Source organism: Saimiri boliviensis, chromosome 2, assembly GCF_048565385.1.
Source record: "Saimiri boliviensis isolate mSaiBol1 chromosome 2, mSaiBol1.pri, whole genome shotgun sequence".
Taxonomy (NCBI): Eukaryota; Metazoa; Chordata; class Mammalia; order Primates; family Cebidae; genus Saimiri; species Saimiri boliviensis.
The window spans coordinates 213,508,060-213,513,868 of NC_133450.1; the positions used below are offsets into that span (position 1 = coordinate 213,508,060).

Sequence of the window (5,809 nt, forward strand, 5' to 3'; positions counted from 1 at the left end):
AGAACTGCTTTTGGTGCATCTTACAAGTCTTCATTTGTCTCAAGATATTTTTCAATTTCCCTTTTAATTTGCTTGACCCAATATTTTGTTCAGGAGCATATTATTTTATTTCCACCTATTTATTCATTTTCCTTGATTCCTTCTGTTACTAATTTCTAGTTTCATGCCAATGTGGTCACAAAAGATACTTCGTATGATTTCAACCTTCTTAAATTTTTAAAAACTTTTCTGTGAGTTAACATATGATGTATCCTGGATAATGAAATGTGTGTGCTTAAGAAGAACGTGTATACTGTTGCTTTTGGATATAATGTTCTGTATATGTCTGTTAGGTCCATTTTGTCTAAAGTGTAGCTCAAGTCCAATGTTTTCTTATTGATTTTCTGTTTGAACAATCTATTGTTAAAAGTGAGGTATCGAACCCCTACTATTATCTTGTAGTCTCTCTATTATAGGCTTTGCTGTGTAATTAACCTGAGGCTCACATAAAACATCTTATAACAGGCTATTTTAAGTTAACAACAACTTAATTTTAATTTTAATCTCATACTCAAACTGCATGCTTTTATTGTCCCTCCTCTCATGTTTTATGCTCTGATGCCACACTTCATACCTTTTCATAATTTGTATCCCTTAACCAGTTATTGTAGCTTTAGCTGTTTTTTAATAGTTTTGCATTTAATCTTCATACTATATACTTTAATCTTTATACTTTATACTAGAGATATAATTCATTACCCACTGCCATTGCAGAAATAGAGAATTTGGATTTGACAATGTACTTCCTGTTTCTAGTGACTTTATTTTTTTAGTTTTCCGTCAAGGGTGGAACCAATCCAGTGACTTCTTTCTTTCGTTCTTTCCTTTTTTTTTTTTTTTTTTTGAGACAAAGTCTCACTCTGTTGCCAGGCTGGAGTGCAGTGGCATGATCTTGGCTCACTGCAACTTCTGCCTCCTGGGTTCAAGCAATTCTGCCTCAGCCTCCTGAGTAGTTGGGACTACAGGCATGTACCACCACACCCAGCTAATTATTGTATTTTTAGTAGAGATGGGGTTTCACAGTGTTGGCCAGGATGGTCTCAATCTTTTGACCTCATGATCCACCAGCTTTGGTCTCCCAAAGTACTGGGATTTCAGGTGTCAGCCACCACTCTCGGCTATATTTTCATATGTTTTTATGTTACTGCTTGGCATCCTCTTCCTTCAGCTTGAAGAATTCCCTTTAGCATTTTTTATAAGGCAGGTCTAGTGGTGATAGACTCTCAATTTTTTTTCCTTTTTGAAAGACAGGATTATTTGGTATAGTATTCTTGTTTGGCAGTTTTTGTTTGTTTTTCTTTTTCAGGATTTTGAATATACCATTCCATTCCTTTCTGGACTGCAAGGTTTCTGATGAGAAATCTGCTGATAGTCTTATGTATGTTCCATTGTATGTGACAATTTGCTTTTCCCTTGCTGCTTTCAGCACTTTAGTTTGTCTTTAACTTTTGACAATTTGATTATGCTGTATCTTGGTGTGGGTCTCTTTGGATTCATTATTTGCTGTACTTTGGGCTTCTTGGATCTGGCTTTTAATTTCCTTTCCTTGGAAAGTTTTTCTGTCATCATTTCTTTATATATATTCTCTATCCCTTTCTTTCTCTTCCTCTCCTCTGGCACACCAATAATGGGTAAGTTTTTCAAATTGATGTTGTTCCATAAATCTATTAAATTATTTACACTCTTTTTCATTATTTTTTCTTTTTGCTCCCAGATTGAATGATTTCCAGTGACCTGTCTTCAAGGTCATTGATCCTTTCTTCTGCTTGATCTGGTCTGCTGTTGAACCCCTCTATTCAATTTTTCAGTTTAGATATAGTATTCTTCAGATTTAGAATTTGTTTGGTACTTTTTTTGCCAAGAGGTATGTTTTATTTTCATTATTCATACAAATAATTTTCTATACTATCCCTGGGCAAACTAGATAATTTGGCAGTCTGATTGAGGGGTCCCTTCAGAGACCCATAGGCTGGTGGCATCAGCATGGAGTGCCCAGGTTCATGTGCAGCTTGTGGTTCGTGTCCATTTTGCAGGTGGCTCTTCCTCCACATCACAACTGGGGTCTTGAAGATGACAGGGGCAGGAAGATCCTAGGAAATTTCACTTCGCTTCTCCTGCTCAGTGGTCTCTGGTTAGCAGGGTGTTCTTCTCCTGTGTCTCTGTTTTCTTCAGCTTGGCCTTATTGAAGCTGGTGATTTCCCCCACGTCTGCTTTGCCTGCCATTTTCTTAAAACAATCCCTGCCATCCTACTCTGAGCCAGGGCTCCTGGTGTCCTCACTTGCCTTGCTGCAGCAAGAGACACGGTACTTTTTAGACTTTTTCCCTTTTTGTTGAAATTCCCAGTTTGTTCTTATACTGATCTCTTGACTTCGGTGAGCATCTTTATTACCATTATTATTATTATTATTGAGACAGAGTTCACTCTGTTGCCCCGGCTAGATTGCAGTGGTGTGATATTGGCTTACTACAGCCTCCACCTCCCAGTTTCAAGTGATTCTTGTGCCTTAGCCTCCCAAGTAACTGAGACTGAGGGACTACAAGCATGTGCCACCATGCCTGGCTTTTTTTTTTTTTTTTTTTTGTATTTTTAGTAGAGATGGGGTTCCATTATGTTGGCCAGGCTGGTCTCAAACTCCTGGCCTCAACTCATCCACTCACCTCAGCTTCTCAAAGTGCTGGGATTACAGGCATGAGCCACTATGCCCAGCCTTTCACCATTATTTTGAATTGCTATCAGGTAAAACAGTATCTCCCATTTGTTTGGGTTAGTTTCTATACAATTATCTTGCTCTTTTATTTGTAATGTATTTTCCTGTTTCTTCATTTCTCTTGACTCTCTGTGTTGGTTTCAAAAAGGACTGATCAAGCATCCTATATAAAATGTTCCATACCTCTGGGGATGCCTGTGAAAGCGGGCAAGACACTATACCCAGAAATCTGTAGTACATTCAAGTATCTGATACCTGCTTGTGGATAATCTAATCATTCTGCATATATACACCAAAGTTGGTCATTCTGTCAGGGGATGCTCTCAGGAGGGGCTGAGCAACCTGTGGGCAGCAGGCTCTCACTAGTATACATTCCAACTAAACCCTCAGCTCCAGAAATGGTTCTACATGGGGCCTGGACCTCCCTAACATCCAGGTGTCCATGATCATATGGTCACTCTTACTCCTCTTCTGTGTCCACCTGGAAGCCATTTACATCTCCAGCTCCACTCTGCCTCTCGTGGCTATGCTTCTTCATGAATTTGGTGATACATATGCTGCCTAGGGGCTTCCTCTTCAGAAGATGGATGTCTCCTACCTGGGCCATGGGAGGATACCACTCCTGTCCTCACTAGGGGCCATCTCTTCTGTTCTCTGAAGCTCAGGGAGGTTGAAGACTAACAGAACTTGAATGAGAGACTCCCTGATAATATCAGATCCCATTTGCTTTTCCCACCCTCCACCACCGAGAATCAGTCAGATATTTCTCTCTCCTCTGCCCCTCCCTCCCAACTCCTCACACTGCAGTCTGTTAACCTCAGATGCCCTTGGTAATTGGTATGATACAGGTGGGAAGCAGCATCCTAGCCCTAAGCATTTGTGGCACCCACACTACACTGGAGTGACGAGGCAGTAGGATCCTACCCTTTGACCCTAAAAACCAGGAGAAAAAGGCTCCCAACATCCTCTGACTCTGCCAGCCATGACAAGGCCCTGAAATCTACAGGTGCATTCCAAAGGTCCAAACCACCTTCTGTGCCTAACTTACTACCCTAGAGAAATAGATTTAAGTATCTGATACTTGTTTGAGGTTAACCTAATCATTTTACATACATATACTTGGGTTGGTCAGTCTGCCAGAGATAACTCCCTGTAGATCTTCTTCCATCAGACTCACATGACAGAGACTAAGGGAAGAAAGGGCCCTTGTATACAGAATACATTGTAGAAAAGAGGTGTGTGTGTGTGTGTGTGTGTGTGTGTGTGTGTGTGTGTGTGTGTTATATATTTATAACCAAGAAAAATGTAACCAAGTCTTATTTCGCTTCATAATTAGCAGATTTCTTGTTTGTTTTTTTTGAGATGGAGTTTCACTCTTGTTGCCTAGACTGGAGTGCACCACAATCTCTGCCTCCTGGGTTCAAGTGAGTCTCCTGCCTCAGCCTCCCGAGGAGCTGGGATTGCAGGCATGTGCCACCACGCCTGGCTAATTTTGTATTTTTAGTAGAGATGGTTTTTAGCCAGGCTGGTCTCAAACTCCTGACCTCAGCTGATCCACCCACCTCAGCCTCCCAAAGTGCTGGGATTACAGGCATGAGCCACCATGCCCAGCCTTGGATATTTAAATATCATTCTATGGAACTGTCATGACTCAGTGATTGCAGCAGTGACTCAGTGATGGTGGTGAATGCTCAGAATTAAAAGAAAAACCTTAAATAAGGGAATTTGTATAATCAACTGTTATTGTTGGCCAGGCCGGGTGGCTCATGCCTGTAGCCCCAGCACTTTGGGAGGCCAAGGTGGGCATATTACCTGAGGTCAGGGGTTCGAGACCAGCCTGGCCAACATGGTGAAACCCCATCTTTACTAAAAATACAAAAATTAGCTGAGCATGGTGGTGCACCATGAGGTTGCAGTGAGCTGAGATCCTACCACTGTACTCCATCCCAGGTGACAGGGCGACTCTGTCTCAGAAAAAACAATATTATTCTTGTCTGCAAGCAGGAAACATTTTAATAATCTAGGAGGTAGAACTGCAAGTAATTTAAAACTACTGGCCCTCTAGTTTATGTTAACTTAAAACTTCACTAGTGTAGACTTGGATCTAACTTTTGTCAAGTTCTACTTAGGCAATACTTCACAGATGGGGTGCAACAAATTCACATTTCATGTCATGAAATATACCCTATATTCGTTTCCTAGGAATACTATAATATAAAGTATCACAAACTGGGTGACTTGTAACTTTTGAGACAGAATCTCACTCTATTGCCCAGGCTGGAGTGCAATGGTGTGATCTTAGCTCACTGCAACCTTTACCTCCCGGGTTCAAGCGATTCTCCTGCCTCAGCCTCCTGAGTAGCTGGGATTACAGGTGCCCGCCACCATGCCCAGCTAATTTTTTTTGTATTTTTATTAGAGACAGGGTTTATCCATGTTGGTAAGGCTGGTCTCAAACTCCACCCACCTTGGCCTCCAAAGTGTTAGGATTACAGGCATGAGCCACTGTGCCCAGCTTTATTCTCTCATGTTTTGGAGGATAAAAGGCTGAAATCAAGGTGTTGGCACCCTGTTCTCTCTGAGGCCTGTTGGGGAGATTCCTTCCTTGTTTCTTGTAGTTTCTGCTGGTTGTCAGCAACCTTTGACGTTCTGTGGCTTGCAAACATGTCATTTCAACCTCTACCTTCACCTTTACATGGACTGCTGTCTGTAACTTCACATCATCTGTGTCCAAATTTCCCTCTTGGTCCACCCTAAATGTCATCATCTTAACTTGATTACATCAGCAAAGAGGCCCCCACCTTCTCCTCATTTACTTATTGTATTATTTATTTAGACATAGTCTTGCTCTGTCACCCAGGCTGGAGTGCAGTGGTGCAATCTCAGTTCACTGCAACATCCGCCTCCAGGGTTCAAGCAATTCTCCTGCCTCAGCCTCCCGAGTAGCTGGGACTACAGTTGTGTGCCACCATGCCCAGCTAATTTTTCTGTTTAGTAGAGATGGGGTTTCACCATGTTGGCCAGGCTGGTCTAAAAGTCCTGACCTCAGGTGATATACCTG

The 5,809-nt window shown here is 41.8% G+C and overlaps 1 pseudogene; it reads right to left on the reverse strand.

Annotated features, from left to right (window-relative positions):
* Nucleotides 1–874: 874 nt before the first annotated feature.
* LOC141582895 (thymosin beta-10-like) lies at nucleotides 875–2,542 on the reverse strand (annotated as a pseudogene).
* Nucleotides 2,543–5,809: the final 3,267 nt, after the last annotated feature.